Genomic DNA, 21026 nt, shown 5'->3' with positions numbered 1-21026 from the left:
GAGTCACCATCATCAAAGACTGTTCTTAGTTAGCTATTACAGTCGGGTACATGTATTTTGGTCCCAAAAACAAGAGGTGAACAGTTGCATAGATTGCTTTATGAGCTCTCTTACTGAAATTCGAAACACAATTGTCCCCTTCCTTTCCCGTTCTTCATACATTGCCTCTTCTAGCTCCTTGCTTTCAACTTGTAAGCTCTCTTTATGAAATTCTAAACACCACTTTTCCCTCTCTTTTCCCTCGCATTATACATTGCCTCTTCCAGCTACCTGCTTTCTGCCTGTAAGCTGTCTATCTCTTGCCTCTTCCAGCTACCTGCTTTCTGCCTGTAAGCTGTCTATCTCTGCCTCTTGCCTCTTGCCTCTTGCCTTTGTTTCGGTAACTGGTTTCTTAGCTGGTAATTGGAGGTCAAATTCTTCGCCAAGTTCTCCTTGGTTGCCAACAATTGGGCCTTCCAGCTTTCCTCAAACACTATCTCGGTATCATACAGAATTCCATTGCTGCCTTTTAGATCCTTGAAGGTTGACTGTAGCTAAGAAAAAGGACTGTACTAATGTGAACTTGGGATTGTAGCATCTCTCTCTCTCCCTCTCTCTCTCTTTCTCCTGAGAAGTTCAGTAATCCAATCCTTCTTGCTCTCTCATAAAAATAACTAGAATGTTTTTAGTGCAATGGAAAACGCCAGATAAATTCATACCTCACGGATGGCATTTCTCGTTTCAGTGCGTTCGGAGCGACCTGTGGATGCAAGCCTCTCCACCTCTTATCTGAACCTTTTCATTTCCAGTTCTTTGGCCTTATAATAACTGATCAATCTCACCCTTTAAGGACCTTGCTCTCACATATTTCACCAAAAGATTTAAAACTTCGTTTTAGAGAAATTTCTTACAGAAAACCATGACTCAATTTACTCTTGAAACTTCTTCTATGTCGAAACCTTGGTGAAAACTTTGATTTAATATGGTATTTGAGTTTTAGTTTTTCTTCTAGTTGTATGGACATGAAATTTTGAACTTGTTTGTATCCAACTCGGTCACATCTAAAAAATTATAAAGTATAATTTGTAAAAAACAATTTGGCCAAAACAGCACCAAGAAATATTGACGAGGAGATTTGGTCAATTTATTTTTTAAAATTTATTTTATTATATATTTTCTTAAGTGCCTCCATAGTTATTGACTTTGCGTAGCCTCAATAAATCTTTTATATTATTTTAACTCAAAACTTTTTTAATGAGTAGAAAGAGAAAAAGATAGTTAAAAAGTTTTTAGGTTGAAATGGTATAAAAAGATTTGTTGAAGCTAATTTTTATGGTTGAAAGTTAATAAAAGAGACAGATAAGAGATGATGGAATATGGTGAAATATTTAAGGGTTTTTTATCATGTTTGAAACGGAAGGAGGGTCTACCATGAAATAATATGAGGAATTAGATATCTATACGAAATTTTTTCTATTTACAATGAAAGGCTATTTAACAAAATACGTATGAGAGATTCATTATTAACATTTCACACATTTACAACTATTCCGAATTTATTTGTTTTGTATTTTGAGGGATACATTGAAATTAAATCAGATAAAATGGATAAGTTAAATTGTTCGTATTTTTTATAAGGGAAAAGTTTATATAGAGCTGAGGCTCTAAACAATCAAATTAGATTCTACCTCAAAAAATTTACTACAAGAGGTTGTTTTGATGTCCAAATATCCTCAAATTGATCATCTCGACATCAAGATGCAAGGACATGAGAAAAAAATGGATTTTAAATTTTGGAAATAATGTATTTCGGAGTGCATTTTGGGACTATCAATTTTCAAGATTTTCAAGTTTTCATATATCTCTCAATGTACACTATTTTTTAAGCTTTAAACTTTATAAACAAAAATAGAAATATATTTTAAGGCTATAAAAAAGATTTCCAATATTGAAACTACATTTCACTATACTATTTGAAGGTAGGGTCTAATTTGATCGTTTAGAGCCTAAGCTAACCACACCCTTTTTATGAATTGCCCTAAAATATCACGGTCATTCTAGTGCGGTTAACATTAGATAGAAGCCTTAACTGTGTATTTCCAACAGTCCTTTAATTGGGTTGCTGCAAGCGTGTTCACGTTTCAAAAATAGTACAAGGATACCTGTTTTTCGAAAATATCACGGTCATTCTGGTGTGGTTTATAGGGAATTGTATGCCCAATTATTTTTAATACAAGAAAATAACAATCATTTTTAACTATTGGATGACGAGTCCTATATATTAAAGTATCTGACAATATTCATAAAAATTTATTTGCAGATTTATGTCCAATCAAAGACCCATCCCTATCCACTCAATTTCTCATATAATTGTCAATAATAATTGTGACCTCCTTGTATCAAATATGCAATTCCGATTATAAATCACATCATCCTCAAATAATTAAAGGCACGCCTGCAATTACCATTGAAAGATGTAGTTTCAATGATGGAAATTCCTATAATAACCTGAATCTATTTCCATTTTTAATAATGAAATCTAAATCCCCAAAAATGGGGTAGATCAAGTAGATTTATAAAATATAAAACTAGATGGTCTATATAATGAACAATAAAAAAAAATGATAGTCCAAGTAATGTGTTACAAAAGGAAACTAGTTTAAAGACTTGAAATACTTTTTCGCTTTTATATCCATATATTTCGAGATCGAGATTATAAATTGAAAGATTTTACAACATCAGAATAATCTTTTTGAGGGTTTTTGAGGCACGTCTTACATAATAATAATAATCAAAATAAAATCAAATTTCTCATAACGGATTAACTATTTAACTTTTTTTCATTTAATTTTAAAATACCCATAAAACACATATCGTCTTGTGTTCGACTAGTTCCAAATGGTTAAATTGTTAAATACTTCATCTCTCATGAATAATTTGATAAATTTCTCTTTATAAAAAAATCAGCGGAACATGACCTATATATCATTAAAGATGACATAAGCACCCTTAAAAAGTGAACATGTTTTATAAGAAGTACGAACATTTTAGTGAAGATAATCTCAATTTGTTAACTGTATTTACATATATTAAAACTGGCATTTGGGATGCCCCAAATTTCCCAATGACCATCTAAGTTAGGGTGGCAAAGGACTCGGACCCGACCCCAGACCTGACTGCTAGATCCGACTTGAGTTTGGGTTTGAGTCAAAAAGTTGGATATGGCGGGTTGGGTCTGGGTCCAAGTCCCACATTTCTTAATTTATGAGACATTTTAATTTTTGACCGGGTCCAAGTCTGGGTATGACCCGACCAGACCAGTTGCCACCCCTAACCAAGTACCCAAAATAGGAGTTTTCACTAAAAAAAAGTGAAACGGTATGAAGCTATCCCAACAAATAAAATAAAACTTTGGACAATTTCAATAATGGATGGATTTGTCATTCCAAAAAAGAAAGGGGTGTTAACCAAATCACCCGTGTAACAAGGTGCCCTTAAATTCCAATTACCACAAAAATAACAAGAGAATTTTGTGTTCATGGGATCGAAAGCGCAAATGTTTCCTCATTTTTTTTAGAATCTTATTGCTTAGACCAATGGTTTAAAAGCAGATCGGTGACTCAGATCGGGCACCTCAAAAATCGATTTGGACAGGTGAATCGGCGATTTGGATCGGGAATCGAAAAAAATCCGAAAAAATTATTAAAATTCGTTATAAATGTTTTTTTTTAAGAATCCAATAAGAAATGAAGGTACTACATTATTAACTTTCATTTTTTTCATCAATTTGTAAATATTGAAATGCTCTTTCCCCGTATAAACTTAAGTATTAAATTTATATCATATAAAAGAAAAATCATAGAATTATCATGGATAAAATATATAATTATACATGACTATAATAAAGAGTAGACTAAATCAATAAAAGAATGGTCATTAAAATCTCATTTTGGCAAAAAACCCAAATTATTACAGCCTAACTAACTATAATAAAAAATTATTACAACCTAACTAATTATAATTTATATACTGAAATTATAATTATTAGTTTACATTTTATAGTTAATTTATTAGACAAATAATAACAAATTAAAAATATTTTATAATATTATCTAATTTAAAATGTATTATTGACAACTGTAAGAAAAATAGTACATTACATGACTTATAATGTAATAATTAATAAATAAAATAAAATATTTGGTTAACAATATAAAAATTAATAAAATGCGTACAAATTTGAAAATAACATTTTAATTTATTATATGCCCAAGCGAAATAAAAATTAGCTCAAGAAGGGATAAACTACCATATGGCCCAAGGGGGGATTCGAATTTGAGAAATCAAAGCAAATAACATTAGTGATAACCATCATGCCTCCTCAACATATGTGTTTAAAATTGCATATTAATAACATATATTTACATTCTGTTTTCAGTTAATGATGTTTGGGAATTATCTCACATCGAAGAATGAGTATTCAAATATACTATATAAATAACTATATAATTGAAAGATAATCATAAGTGTAAAAACACTAGGGCATTCGTGCACATGCACGCATGTATGTGTGTGTCGCACGTATGGCATAGTGGGAGTGGTGTGTGTATGTTTTCGAGGTGCGTGTCGCACGTACGTGCGGTTCTTGGTTTTGTATCGCACGTACGTGCGGTTCTTTATTTTGTGTCGTACGTACGTACGGTTCCTGATTTTGTGTCGGCACGGGCTGTGCCGATTCCTAAGTCGAAGCGGGCTGATTTTTAAATCATTGGCTCAGACCATTTTGGTTGTTTTTTAGCTTCTAATTTTGATAGATAGATTTCAAAACCACCACAGTTAAAAAGGAAAGTTTTTAGCAATTACCTTATCTTCTCTGTTGTTTTCTGGTATTTAAGGTGGCATTTCTCAACTTCGGTTTTCTTATCCAAGATTTCGAAATCTAGAGAAGCCGACTCTTGCTCATTTCTGCTCTAGGTGCCTCAGATAGGAGAATTTCGCCATTAAAAGCTCAGATTTCTTTTCTTGAAGCTCTTTCTCTGCCTGTAATGAGAGCAAAATTGTAATACTGACAAAGAGACAAAGCATTAAGGATAATTTGATCTGGTTGTTTAGAAAATTGTAGCATTGATAGAACATCAGGAATAATTTGATGATTTTGATATTTTGTTAAAAATTTTGAAAATTTGTTGCTTTAACTACGTCCTGAAAATTCAATTCTTTAAATTTTTACAGAATATTGAAAAGAATTCGTTAATTGATTTCTCTCTCTCTCTCTTTCTCTCTCTTTCTCTCTCTCTCTAAATTAGTTAATTTTTGGAGATATGCAAAATCCCCTTACATGTTACAGTGGTAAAAACACCAGCTCTTTTGTCAAATTGAAAGACAAGAAGAAGTATGATCAAAGTTCAATCACAATTTAACTGCACACTCTCTGGCGGAGGCCAAGAGATGGAGCTATTCGTCACAAAACCCTAATTTCAGTCGAATTGCAAAGTCCCTGCTTAACTAATTGAGCAACAGTATATGGTCTGGTTCGTCAATTATTGAGAAAAAAAAAGACTGCAAATTCCTTCGAAAAAAGGGCGGAATAAAATGAAAAAGTAAAGGTGGCGCACTACCTGGAGAAGAGAAAGCCTCTGGTTTCTAGTTTCCTCCATTTGTTGAAGCCTTTTCTTAAACCCTAAAAGGGCCATTTTTTGTTTCTCAGGCGATTGAAGCCCTAATTTGTCTCCAAATGTTTTCGTTGCTACACTTTTATAAGCCTAAGAAAAATGGCGGGAGATCTAAATCAGCTGTTAAAGTTTGAAAAATGACCAAAATATTTCCGTTCATCTACGTAATGACTACGAAGTCCCAAATTCTATTTGAAATAATCAAAATGCCGCCGTGCTTTTTCTAAGCAGTTTCTAATGACGAATTCGACTGTATCTTCTTATGGGGGAAGTATACTATATGGAAAACCTAGTCCTTAAATTCATCACCGTCCCTTGAAGTTATGGACAGTGATGAGAGATAGTGTAGCCACTAAAACCACCTAGGGAAAAGTTTATGTAGAGCCGAGGCTCTAAACAATCAAATTTAAGCCTACATAAAAAATTTCACTAGAATAGGTTATTTTGATGCCCAAATATCTTCAAATTGATCTTCTCGACATCAAGATGCATGGGCATGAGAAAAAAATAGATCGCAAGTTTCGGAAATAATGTATTTTGTGTTGCATTTTTTGATCGTCAATTTTCAAGATTTTTAAGTTTTCGTAGATATGTCCATCGACACTATTTTTGAAGCTTTAAAATTTATAATTAAATATGAAAATATATTTTAAGGCTATCACAAAGATTTCCAATGTTAAAACTACATTTATCGATACCATTTGAAAGTAGGCTCTAATTTGATTGTTTACAACTAAGGCTTTATACAAACAGTACCCAACGAGCATCACCTCAGTCGTTCCCCTCCCTCTGCCTCATGTTATCAGCTTTTAGGTGGATCAACAGAGAAGGGGTCCACACCCGTGGTAAGAAATGGAATTCTCGTATTATGACATTCTTGCCATGTGTGATATACATTTTATTGTGACTAAAATTTTGAAACGCTACAAAATTATTAGGAACTTTTTAGGAAATAAATGTAATAATCTATTGATTAATAATTATGTTTGTAATAGTACTCAATTAGGAAACGTTCTCTCTTCTTTTGTACCAACAATGTCATATTTACTCCCGATACAAACGAATTTCTTAACCTATAGTTTCAATTTAATATTTTTTGAGATGTTTATTGATATTTAGAGCATGAATGGTTCGTTAGAAATATCCCTTCTAGAAAGAGATTTTCATATGCCAAGCCAATTCCCCATTTGATGTCAAGGTAGTTAATAGAAAAAAAAAGCTAAAAATAAAATAGTGTAGAAGTGTGATATTGTGATTGGGACAATCTTAGCCCTCCATTTAGAATTGAGAGTTGGGTAAGGAAAAATATATCAGTTTTATGTTGTAAGGGAAGCATAAAAAGCTTGCTCGGTAGATTAACCCAAACTCCCACTTTGTATGGCCTACCTCAACAAGCACATTAGTGTATTACCTAACATCATCTTCTCACTAAGGTCCTATTTTAGTTTAATGTCATTTGTTCCCATTACCATTCAGGATGGTCGTATGACCCTCCTTTCTCTAACACTGTTCAAGATTTCTACATTGCTGAGGATTTGCATTATAGTATCTCCAATTTCCAAAATTTATGCGTGAACTTAGTTTTTGCTCGATATCGTTATTGTTATAGTCCCAAGGAATTTTATTTATCTTAAGTTTGACGACATTGAGAATGTTGCTTAAATCGTCATCATCATCATCATCTTCAAAGTTTTTTTCTAACTAATTGGGGTCGGCTACACGAAACTTGATCCTCATTTTGCTCTATTAAGGTCCATACCTTTAGTGAGACCATAAGTCTTCATATCTTTTCTCAAGTTGCTCGAGCCTTCTATAATATAATAAACATATCAAGGGGTGATAACCCTTACACATTATTAAAGGGGTCAAAATATCTCAATTCACATTGAATGGTTTATTACAGTGGTTTAAAAATTGGCGTGTCGACCCGGAATCGCCCAGGGTCGACACAGGAATCGGTTTGCCCATGCCGGTTCTTGCACAATATCGAAAACCGGGCGAGTCTAGAGAGGAATCGCCGATTCTTGGAGGAAACCGGGCAAGTCTAGAGAGAAATAGCCGGAATCGCCTAGGGTCGACACATGAATCAGTTTGCCCGTGCCGTTTCCTCCACAATATCGGAAACCCGGCGAGTCTAGAGAGGAATCGCCGATTCTTGGTGAAAATCGGGCAAGTCTAGAGAGAAATAGCCCCGGGTCGACACAGGAATCGGTTTGCTCGTGCCGATTCCTGCACAATATCGGAAACCGAACGAGTCTAGAGAGGAATCGCCGATTCTCGACCGAAACCGGGCAAGTTTAGAGAGAAATAGCCGATTCCCGTTGTAAATAGGCAAAACCGAACGAGTCTAGAGAGGAATCGCCGATTCTCGGCGGAAATCGGGCAAGTCTAGAGAGAAATAGCCGATTCCCGTTGTAAATAGGCAAAAAATAACGTTTCTCATTAACATGTGACACATTGCCCCCGTACTTCCACATGCGTGATAATTAACTATTGCGTTCTTATTTATAGAGCATTTTAGTGCTCTCATCCTTCGATGTGGGACAAAATTAGAGTTGCATAACTAATAGCATGTATATATCTATTACAACCTTGTAAGCACAAGGGGATGAATTGGTGGAGGAGGTTAGCATTGTGGATTTTGGCTTACGCAATTCACCTTTGGGGCTTTATATTTATTTTTTAATTTGTTGTAAAAAAAATAGAAGGAAAAAATTTTAAAACGTATAAGAAAAAAAATCATGTTGTAAAAAAAATAAAAGGAATAAAAATATCCTTTTAGGGCTTTTTTTTTACTTTTTTAAAAAGGACAATAAAAAAATCATGTTGTAAGAAAAATAAAAGGAAAAAAATAAAAAATAGAATAGAAGGTAATACAACAAGCATTTTTGGTAAAAAAAATAATAATACATCTTTTTATTTTTCTTGTCAAAAAAAGAGAGAGTAATATAACGTATTTCTTGTCAAAAATAAAATAAACGATAATACAAAAAAAAAAATTGTAGTACAACATATTCTTAATTTTTTAGTCAAAAAATAAAATAAAAAGTAATACAATAAGTATCATATTTTCTTAGCAAAAAAGAAAAGATAATACAACAAATATTTATTGTCAAAAAAAAAAGAAGATATTTATAAATACAACAAGTATTTCTTAATTCATCCTAGGAATAAATGATGTAATATTATAGTTAGTTAGGTTGTAATAATACACCCTAGGGCACCGATCCGTTTTTTAAACCACTGGTTTATTCCATTTGAAATCTCTCGCTTTCTACTAACAATTTCTTTTACTAAATTTATTCTATAAATCTAAAAATTTAAAATTTTGAAAAATTAAAATGTTATTTCGAACATTGGTACACATTCTAATAATTTCTATATTGATAATCAAATCTTTTATTTTATTTATTAATTTTTGCATTATAAATCTTGTAATGTACTATTTTTCTTACTGTTGCCAATGATACATTTTAAATTTGATGATATTATAATTTTTTTTAGATTTGTTATTATTTGTATTATAAAATGTAAACCAACAATTTTAATTTCAGTATATAATATTATAATTAGTTAGGTTGTAATAATTTGGGTTTTTTTAGCGGATTAGGGTTTTCCGCTAATTCAAGATTTTAGTGGCCATTTTTTTATCGATTTAGTCTACTCTTTATTGCAATCTATGTATGATTATATACTTTGTCAATGATAATTCTATGATTTTTTTTTTCTGTGATGTAAATTTAATGGTTAACATAAGTTTATACAGGGAAAGAACATCTCAATATTCATAAATTGATGAAAAAAATGAAAATTACCCTCATTTCTTATTGGATTTCTAAAAAACAACATTTATAATAAATTTTAATATATTTTTTTAAAGCTTAATTCGATCGAGTTGGCTGATTCCCGATCCAGATCGCCGATTCAACGATTCGGATGGGTTTTTGGAGTGCTCGATCCGGATCACCAATTCATTTTTTTAAACCACTGATTTATTATATGATTTTATTTTACTCAGATACCTCTCTAAAAAATATATTAAAAAATACCTAAATTTCTTTTAGGTTGGAAACCATCAACATACAAAGACATCTATTAGTAATTCAATCCAACTAAGAGGTCCCAAGTCCCAACCAAATCCTGGGAGTACTTTTACTTGTTTAGAGTAGCTTAAATTATTAAAATGCCCCTGCATGTTTACATTTTTCAATTCTAAATAAAAGCAATTTAGGTATTTTTAATGATTTTTTTTTATGCATACTAAAGTGACATAAAAATTATACGGTAAACCCCTCAATGTAAGGTTTAATTTCTTTTGTAAAAAGTTTTGACCTCTCAAACGATATTTCAACAAAAAAAATACTTAATATTTTCTGTGAAAAGAACGATTCTGTTTTTTAATTCCTCTCCACTTACTTCACATTTGCTCAACCTCATCACCCCACCTATCTCCCTCTATTTTTATTTATTTTTTATTTTTTTATTTTTTATGTGCAAATGGGAAGAGAGAGTGGGACGTTTGGACATTTTCAGGCTTCTCCGTTTGTTTAAGAGGTGAGGAATGTTAAGTAATGTTGACATTCATATGAGCATACTCAAGGGTTTATTTAGGGGAAAATATCTCTTTACTTCATATATTTAACTTCTCTGTCTGTTTTAACTCAATAATGAAAAATATTGTTTGTTGGAAGCAAATGACTTTCATTTTTCCAATCTTGCAACCCTCTAAATCTTTTTTGAGATGAATTTTTTACCCCAGTAAAAATTAAAATGACATCCTCTCTCAGAAGTGGGGTGCCCGGCCGTTGGTTTTATTAGGGAGAGAGAGAGTAGGTGAAGAATGCGAGAGAGACGTGAGATGGTGGAGAGTGGAAGGCAGAGGAGGAAGAGAGAGCAGTGTCAGAGGTTGAGAGAGGGTGAGTACTGCTACGTGTGGCGGTTGAGGAGAGAGCAGATGGGAGGTTGTGGAAAGGTGGTGGGTTTGTTGTGTGTGGCGGTTGCGACGGTCGAGGGAAGCGGTGGCTGATTGAGAGGTGTGAGGGAAGAGAGGAGAAAAATCCGGCCGTCTTCTATCCGAAAAATTTCCAAATTGAAGCAAAAAAAAAAAAAAACACTGGGCTCAGCAAAGAAAAACCAATGGGTACCCCACTGCACTTTTTTTCTCTCCGCCATCCCTCTCAACCAGTTGCGGCCCGGCCCTCATTTCCACCCACCGTCCGCGTTTTACCCCTCTTCTCAACCAAGCCATGATCACCACTTGCAATCAATCCATCCCCTGCTGTTGCTCCCTTTTTCCTATCCTCGCCCATCTCTCTTCCTTCATCCTGTGCCCAAAATCTGCAACCAGGTGTCACCCCCCTTTTTTCCATCTTACCTACAACCAATCCCTCATTTTTGCCACTAGCAGTCGGCCCACAACTCTGTTGTCCCTCTCTCAACCTCTGCCACCGCTTTTTCTCTTTCGCTAACCAAAATGCTGAGTTATATTTTTAGAGAGAGAGAAAGAGAGTGCTTTTTGAGAGAGAGAGAGAGACAGCGCTACGAGAGACCGTGATTCGAGAGAAAGAGAGAGATTGTCATTTTAGTTTTTATCGGGGTAAAAAATTCTTCTGAAAAAAATAGAGGTTTTTTACTTCCAAGTAATCTTTTTCATCGTTGGGTTCAAAGATAGAAAAATTAGAGGTTATTTGCTTCCAAGTAATATTTTTCATCATTAGATTTAAAGAGATAGAGAATGTTAAAAATAAAAAATAATGAGATATTTTTTCTTTTTTTAATACATAAAATGATTTCTACAAGCAAATTGTTTAAGTATTTTTTAAGTATCATGTACCATAATAATCCTTTCAAAAAGTAAACATATTATAGAAAGTGAAATTCACATGTACAGGTGATGGATTGTCTTAGTCTTTTGGAGAAAAGTAAGAATATGCCTACCAGCTCACGGAATATAATGGGGTGGGTGGTCCATAATAAATCTTACATGATTGGACGGCCTTCATTGCCTCGTAAATTTATTTAAAAAATGCGAGACTCGTGGATCCCAAATTTTACACACGTACACGTACATGTACCCACAACACAATGTCTACATATGAGTACAAAAGCACACATACAATCAATATATATATATATATATATTTTACTTATTTTTGTTACCGTCTAAAGTTCATCGTACAGGCACGATTGTCTGGTAGTATTTTATTTTTTTATTTTTTTATTTACAAATCGGAATGACCTGGAATTTAGAACGTGTATTCATCAAAAATAGGGGAATCTTAAAAAAATATATATAAAATATTTTACATGAAAATAATTGACCAAAATACCCCTAAAATGTTTTAGGGGATTTTGGTCAATTGTTTTTTGCGGATAATTTTTTTTATATTTTTATTAGATGTGCCTTAATAAGATGTACCATATCATCTAAATTTCAGGTCATTCCGATTTATAAAAATAAAATAAAAAATAAAACACTATCGGATAATCGTGACCACACGATGAAATTTGAACGGTGATTAGGGTAGGTGAAATCACTATTCATTTTGTCTATAGGCATCAGGAAGACAATCTGACCCTGAAGAACTATCTTTAGCACTTATTCTGTTTAGTAAAAAGAGAAATATGAATCCCAATAATAATAATCGAGGCAAAATGCCAATGACCATGGATTTAGTTCCAGCCAGAGCATCACCATCACCAAATAGAAACTTTGTACCATATTATCCGAGCAACCCAAATGGTCCAGTTTATCCTATGTACTTTAGCCAGCCTCCTCCAAACTCTCCACAAACACCATTATTTTTACAATCTTCCATTCCCAAAAAACCCACAACCAAATCTCAATATGAAGCAACCGCTTTTATTGAGGATATAATAATAGAACACTATCATCTGGCTGAAGACCCAAACATATTAGCTCGATATTATCTCTGCCATAACTTAAACCCTTCTTTTGGCATAAAAACCAGAGAATGGTTTGAAATGATATTGTTTGAGACTGGTTCAGTCACTATAGCACATTATTATCAAAAGAATTCAAAAATAATATCTTATTCAAAATTACAAAAACGAAAAGTTATGCATTTCAATGAATGGGGTTCAGATCCTTCCAGGGCAAAAAGATTAATATCCCCAGAATTCCCAAATAAGTACTATAGATACTCTTAATATATTGAAACCTGGCATAAAGTCCTGAATGTACAAAACCTGTACAATTCTCACACTTAGTTTCTTCAATTCAAACTACCAGTTACAGACCCATTCCCGAATTGGTTCAAGGACTGGTTTATGGTTTGGGGATCCAGAACCCAAATAATGTCCGAAACCTTGCAGACATCCCAAGACAAATTTATTGAGCATAATGGGAGAGATCCCAATATTAATTACCATTTATATTTTACTGTTTTATATCAGATACCATGGATCTTGAAATGGACATATGCAATATCTCCCAATATAACTCGGAATTATCAATATATACCATGCTTGGGTAAGCAAATTTCAATAAAATGGTAGGACGTCTTTGTCTGCCATCATCTTGAGCCTGATAATATTTTGATGAAACAAATACCTTTAGAATATAATTCATTTTCATAAGAAAGCCCAAATAGTTCATATTAATTTGCCAATAGCCAGATTTTAGATCAAATTTTGAAAAGATATAAGCATTTAGTAATCTATCTAATAAATCTTTTTTATTAGGTATAGGATATCTAATCCATTGAAGTACGTTATTTAGTGGTTTATAATTTATGACAAGTCTTGGAACTCCTCTTTCTTTTTCTGCATTTTTGTTGACATAAAAAGCAGCACAACTCTAAGAAGAAAAACTTGGTCTGATTAAACCTTTATTTATTAGTCCATCTATTTCTTTTTTGTAAAATTCTAATAATGTAGTATTCATTTGTATTAGTCTTGCTTTTGTAGGAATTTTAGATTCATGAAAAGTAGATTCATATGGTAAACTTACTATATGCTTTTTTCTTTGCTAAAAAGCATTGGGCAATTCACTATATATATCTTCGTCTATTTGTTTAGTTATATTTTTTATTTGTTCTTTTACTTCAGTGGTTTGTAATTTTTCTTCGATTGTTTTATATTTACTTTTTTCTTTGAGAGAACAAATAAAATTTTCTTTTTGTTTGATGTTGTATAGGGAAAAGTTTATATAGAGCCAAGGCTCTAAACAATCAAATTCGAGCCTACCTCAAAACTTTCACTAGAAGAGGCTATTTTGATGCTCAAATATCCTCAAATTGATCATCTCGACATCAAGATGCATGAACATGAGAAAAAAATGGATTTCAAGTTTTGAAAATAGTGTATTTTGTAACGCATTTTTTGATTGTCAATTTTCAAGATTTTCAAGTTTTCATAGATATCATCGATCTACACTATTTTTTAAGCTTTAAACTTTATACATAAATATGAAAATATATTTTATGACTATCAAAATGATTTCTAATATTGAAACCACATTCCTTGATACCATTTCAAGGTAGGCTCTAATTGGATTGTTTAGAGCCTAGGTTCTATACAAGCCGCAACCATATATATATATATATATATATAAACAATCCAATTAGAGCCTACCTTCAAATAGTGTTAAGAAATGTGGTTTCAATACTGAAAATATTTGTAATAGCCTTAAAATATATTTTCATCTTTATTTATAAAGTTTAAAGCTTGAAAAATAGTGTATATCGATAGATCTATGAAAACTTGAAAATCTTGAAATTGATGGTCCAAAAATATGTTACAAAATACACTAATTCCAAAACTTGAAATCCATTTTTTTTCTCATGTCCACTCATCTTGGTGTCGATATGATCAATTTGAGGATATTTGGGCGTCAAAACAACATCTTCTAGTGAAATTGATGAATGTTCCAAATTTATTGATAACAAAGAAAAATACAAGATATCAAGGATATTAGTAGAAATCACCAACGTGTCCAACTCAACTCCTTTTTTGGCTAAGGAATCAGCCAGAGCATGTGCTTCCCTATAAACATGAACTAGGGACAACGTCAAAGAAGACAAAATGGCAAAGATCTGGTTCCCAAGTAACTTGAATTGCCACGGAAGGCATTGTTTTCTCTTACATCATTTAATCACATTTAGTGAGTCCCCTTCAAGAATAAAACCTTGCATGTTATTTCTTGCCACTAAAAGTTTCAACCTATGGAAAATAGCAAGAAGTTCTGCATGATTAGCCGTCACAACTCTGCATGGCTCTGCATAAGAAATAATGACATTTTCTTGCCAATCCCGAATGGCTCCTCCATAACCAGCCAAACCTGGATTTCCCATCGAGCTTTTATCAAAGTTAAGCTTGATAACACCAATGTCTGGTGGTTTTCATCTAGTGACCGGTCTAAACAAAGGAACATCCAACTGAAACAGGTTGGAGAGGTTAATCATGACATCCACCTTAGAGATACCCTGACGTTCCTTAGCAACATACAGCCAAAACCAGAGAGTGAGTTTAATGTTATTAAGAAACCTATCAAAGCAACAAATCTTCCCATCAAAGGTTCTACGGTTTCTCTCCAAACAAACTTCCCATAAAATAACACCTTGTAAGATCCTCCAGTTATAAGCACCAACCTATGGTAAAAGGCACCTCAAATTGAGTTAGCAAATCCAACACATGTTGTGGTAGAGTAAGGTTAAACCCCAACATTTGGAAGCACCAGGACCAACTATTGGAGATAAAGGAGCAATGTAAAAAAAGATGCACCCTAGACTCTCCATCCTCCTTACACATCAAACAGACATTTGTGATAATTTTGCATTTCTTGATCAAATTATTCATAGTGAGGATCTGGTCTTGAGCCGCAAGCCATAAGAAAATACCAGCGTCTTCTATCAAAGAAAGGGATGGGCCACTTCCACTTCGTCCTCACTATGCTCCCTAATAAAAGATTGCCGTAATATTTCAAACAATTTGATAACTTGTTGAAAAAAAAGATTCTGAATTCTATCGTAAGGAAAGCTTATAATCCAACTTACCTTATCGCTGCTAAAATCCACCAAATCAGCAATCGTAGCTTGGGAGCAGCTGACCCCACCAAAGAGAAGAGGAAATGCATATTTTAGTGGTTCATCACCCAGCCATTTATGGTGCCAAAATGACACCGCATTCCCCGCCAACGAATATTACGATCTACAACTTGCTTGAGTGCGTAGGTATCTCTCCACAACGAAGAGGTACTATCCCTACCCACTCCTGTTTTAATCCACATACCGAAACCATCTTCGTCATGCTTTGAAATGAGCACTTTGTACCAAAGTTGATCTTTATTCAAGAAGCTTCGCTACCATCATTTACATAGCAGAGCATTATTCATCAACGAAAGTCTCCTCACACCTAAACCACCTTCACATTTAGGAGTACACACAGTTTCCTAACGAATAAAGTGAAATTTCCTCTCAACTCCAAAAGAACCCCATAGAAAGTTGCACATCAACACTTCAGTACACTTAATAACGGCCCTAGGCATTCGCAACAGAGACATTTGATAAATAGGAAAATTTGCAAGACATGAATTCAAAAGGATAACTCTGCCTCCTAAAGAGAGATATTTCGGCTTTCAGAGATCAAGCTTGATTTGAACCCTCTGTATGACATTATCCCATGCAAAAATAGGTAAGGTTCCAACAGAGATTGGCAAGCCTAGGTATTTGAAGGGAAATTTATCCACCCGACATCCAAGCCTCAATGCTAAGTCATTTACCAACACTTCATCACAATTGATGCCAATCAATGCCGTTTTAGAGAAGTTGACCTTGAGGCCTAGTAAAACCTCATAGCAAATCAAGAAAGCCTCAATCTTCTCGATTTGATCTCTCATCGCATCACAAAATAGCAAATTATTGTCCGCATATTGAAGATGAGAGATACGTGGAGCATTTTGAGAGACCACGAAATTTGAAAAATACCCTCCATTCACAATGTTACAGATCATCTTACTAAAGCATTCGGCGTAGAGCGTGAATAGAAAAGGTGATAAAGGGTGCCCCTGCCTGAGGCCTCGAGAGGCCCTGAAGAAACCTTTAGGGCTCCCATTAATAAGAACCGAAAAGTGAGCCGTGGAAAGGCAACAAAAAATCCATCTCCTCCACGTAGGACCAAAACCCATATGTTTCATGACTTCTAACAGAATACACCATTCAATTCTATCATAGGCTTTCTCCATATCCAATTTAATCACAATACCTGGTTCACTATTCAAAAGTCTAGAATTGATGCATTCCTGGGCAATAAGCACGTTGTTTGAAATTAACCTATTTTCGATAAAAGCCAATTACGTATCAGAGATGATCATAGGGAGAACCACTTTCAACCTTTCAGCAAAAAATTTTGCCACAATTTTATAAAGGCTGGTAAGAAGGCTGATAGGCTTGATATCCGAAAGAGAGGAGATACCAGATCTCTTAGGGATTAAGGCTATGAAAGTAGCATTAACTCCTTTAAAAAGTCCCCCCGTCTCCATGAACTTCCTAACCATATCCACCAGCTCTTCCTTAACCAAGTGCCAAAACCGTTGGAAAAAAGAAAGAGGGAAGCCATCAGAACTTGCGGCTTTATCTCCTGAAAGTTTAAAAATGGCAAGTTTAAGTTCATCCATAGAAACCTCTCATAACATGTAATTTTAGTGTCCAAAAAAAAAAAATCTTAGGATTATCTAAAATGGGTATGAGTATAAATTAAGTGAGATTTTAGGGTATTGCTAATATCAAAAACTTTGAGGCATATATATATATATCATAATTTCACTTATTTTCATCATAAATACGTTCTTTTATTTTTTTCTAGGTGTAAATTTCATTAAAAAAATATTTTACACAAAAAGGATAAAAAATCAAACAGCATTTTGACTTGATTTCCTGACCTAAGTGGGCCCAACCGTCTCGTCTATTTTGATTGAACGAGTAAATATTAGGGTCACATATATTTTACATATAAAGGATAAATATTAGGGTCACATATATCTTACATATAAAGGAGGTCACATGGGAAGCTTTCCCTACCATTTCAGACCAGGTTCGACTTATGTGATCTAGCGGGTGTATATATATATATTTTTTAAAAAAATTATTTTTGTTCCGGCTTAGATCATTCACAAGTAGTCCATTACAATAAATTGACTTGAAAAGAAATAAAAAAAAAACAAATTTAAGATTTAAAATTTGATGTCACTAAATCCTATCTTTTATTAATTAAAAGAAAACAACAATAATATGCTTGAATAATAAAAGACAAAAAATAATTATGGTAAGAGACAAGAAAGTGAATGTCAGATATTACCTCAACCGAGCTTATTACACCTCACACCAAGTCACTACCTTCGAATGACACAGGATCAATGGTCAACCTTCAATCTGAAACATGGGAAAGCAAATAGGTCAAACCCTCCAAAAGAACAATAACTCTTAACACAATGATCATATCTCAAACTAAGTGCCCCTTGATAACTTAGTTGAGAGAGATAGCATATCATTACTAAACCCCTTAACCCTTTAGGCTATGTAAGAGATGGAAGATGAGAGAGAGACCATCACAATAAGTGAGGCGTGCCTCTCTTGAAACATGAGAGAGACAAACCTTCTCTACTAGGGGTGTGCCCCTTTTATTGAACCAAGAGAGAGAGAGAGAGAGAGAGAGAGAGAGAGAGAGAGAGAGAGAGAGAGAGAGAGAGAGCATCTACTAGGGGTGTGCCCCTCTAAAATATATGAGAGTGAAAAGTGATTAGATTGTGTAAGAGATATAGGAGAGGGCACCCTTTTATGTAGTACTTGAATGGCGTTATGATTTCTTAGGATTCCATATGGTTTGCTTCTTACGTGGGATTGAATATGCATCATTGATCTAGGGCGACTTGTGGGGTGAGATATATGAACCCTCAATTTCATAGATCAAGATCATATGGAAGGTGTTAGAATATTTATCCTCCATTTCTTAAACTAATTTCCCATCAATTAAATTAAATAAGAAAATATCAATAATAATATTGTACTTTCTTATTCTCATGCACAAGCCTCTTCATACTTTTTATAATTTGATTTAAACAATTCATAAAATCAAACTTTTCAAAATACAATAACTTTTTGTTCAAGCCATCAAGCTTGAATCAACAAAATAGAAACTGAGATAAGGGAACCCTATGTGGCATTCCATGGCCCCCACCGAGATGCAATGGTGGGCCCATGAATACTTATGGGGCCCCTCATGTACAAATAAAATTGTCATTTGAATATTTAAAACATTGTAAATTCAATATCTTTTTTTTTATCAATCCAAATTCATAAATAAAATACCCAGAGATTTAGAAAAAAATCAAATAACAATTCTAAAAATCAAATACAATCAAAACAATTATAATTAAATATTTTTGATGGAAATTTGATCCCAATAGTTTAGGAATTATCAAAACACTAGAGCACTCCACCTTCTACTGTGGACTACGATCCAATCTTGCTTTCTCAAACTGACCCGGTGGTTTCAATGATCAACAATCTATCGCAGGGGCTCATGATTGGACCGCCAAAGTCGGCCAATGGGCAAGGGGACGTAATCTCGGTCTATAGATTTTAAGTTCTCCCCTAAAGATATATTAAGATCACCTAGGTCTGATGCGACCACAACTCTATGGTGCATAAGAGTAATATATCGCACATATACATGCGTCACCCTTAAAGATAGTTCACTTTCTCGATATGGCTATCATATGTACATGCCGTGTGATGATATGCGGATGAAGCTTTGGCCTATGTCTTTGAAGGTGACCATCACATACAAGGGCCTCTAAAAGCCACCATTGGACCTTCGACTTACTCATCTGGGCATATTCCGATTTCATCAAGGGATGACCCATTATAATCCTTGTCGGTTTAATATCTATGTCCAGGTAATATAGGTTTTTTCCAACCGACTGACCTAGCGTGTTATACCCAATATTAGCAAACATAATTTGTTTAGTATGGTCCATACAGGACCACACTCCCACTGAATTCAAGTTCCATTATATCAATAATTTAATTAAAAACACTTATAAGGCTTTTAATTGTCACATACACCCAACACAATATACAACACTTCCTAAATTAGCACGTTTTTGTTTGCGTGAAATTCTTTTCTAGAAAACATTTTCACATGAAAAAATTCTCTCAAATGATTAAGTATAGGAATATTTTTATGCCAATTGGTCTTCGTACATCTTTTCACACCAGTTGACAATTAATTGATATAAAAATATTATCATACTTAATCACATAAAAAAAAATTTCATGTGAAAATATTTTTTAAAAAAATTTCATGCGCACCAAAGGCTTTAGACATACTTTCCATGATGCGATAGACTTGGTCCCTAAAAATAGGAGGTTCCCAAAGGTTTACGCATTAACATGTGGCATTTTAGGTTTGGCATGGGACTAGAATTTTAAAACATTTTAGAATTTAGATAAATAAAAAGCACTATTGAAGTAATTTAGGCCATTCAACTTTTCATTCCTTTAAATGATTTGATTAAGCATAAAAACGATTTCAGTTATTATTGGTTTTTTTATGTTTGTTAAATCTGTATCAAATTTTCTCTCAAATTGTTTCATTTGAATATATTTTCATGTTTATCAAATCGTTTACACAATCCAAATAAAAAATATTGGAATTTTTGGAAAATATATTTTTCAAATATGTGGAAAAATCCATCCAAAATTTGAGAACTCCAAATCCAACGATGAAACCACTCGGGATTTAACCAAAAAGCCTTTTCCACTATCCTCTATTTAATTTAATTACAAAAATTAAAATCAATAATATGTTCCAAAACCAAAACTTAAACCAATCTTCGTCTGAAACCCCCTAAATTTCGTGCTCCTGTGGATGGAGTGTATTATCCATTTATTCCCTCGAGTAAAAATCCATTCCCTCGAGTAAAAATCCAAACGTCAAGAACTCAATATCAAATATATATATTTTTTAAAAAAGAAAATCAGAGAGAAAAAGTTGGCTCTTTTACTTAAGGGAGGAGCATAGTATACATACACTCTTTTAAACCTATATGAATATCCACCGCTCTGGCTTTAACAAGTGTTTATAAAAGCCTATTTTTAAACTACACTAAATATCCACCATTCCAGTGTCTCCTTCAGAAATTATCAAAGGAATACATCATCAGTACTGTGTACATCTGGGAAATATCCTAAAAGGTATCCACTGTCCCAGCATTCCCCTCGAACTTTTATTTAATAAATATCCATCATCAATCCTATTTTATTCTTGAAAGTTGGTGAACATATCTCCGAAGTGGATGTTGGGAGGAATCTGTCGAATCTTTTCCAGATGGGGTTCATCAAATGTAGACATGGG

The 21026-nt window shown here is 33.6% G+C and overlaps 1 long non-coding RNA gene and 1 other non-coding gene across 5 annotated transcripts in view; both read right to left on the bottom strand.

Moving 5' to 3' along the window:
• LOC148783914 (uncharacterized) overlaps positions 1-21026 on the bottom strand; it is a 62535-nt gene that overhangs the window by 40343 nt on the left and 1166 nt on the right. The window lies entirely within an intron of this gene.
• LOC105420708 (uncharacterized) lies at positions 10-6231 on the bottom strand. Of its 4 annotated transcripts, none has more exons than XR_016059630.1 (4): positions 5598-6231; positions 4843-5019; positions 699-2434; positions 10-527 (listed from the first exon to the last, which is right to left on the bottom strand). It is a non-coding gene; the product is annotated as an uncharacterized LOC105420708 (transcript). The 4 variants fall into 4 exon arrangements; XR_016059626.1 differs by having other exon boundaries at positions 10-533; positions 5598-6230; XR_016059613.1 differs by having other exon boundaries at positions 10-546; positions 5598-6228.

Source organism: Amborella trichopoda, chromosome 1 (genome assembly GCF_054954075.1).
Source record: "Amborella trichopoda isolate Santa Cruz 75 chromosome 1, AtrichopodaSantaCruz75HAP2 v2.0, whole genome shotgun sequence".
In the NCBI taxonomy this organism is placed as follows: domain Eukaryota; kingdom Viridiplantae; phylum Streptophyta; class Magnoliopsida; order Amborellales; family Amborellaceae; genus Amborella; species Amborella trichopoda.
The sequence above is the reverse complement of the archived record's forward strand: the minus strand, read 5'-3'. Positions and strand labels throughout refer to the sequence as shown.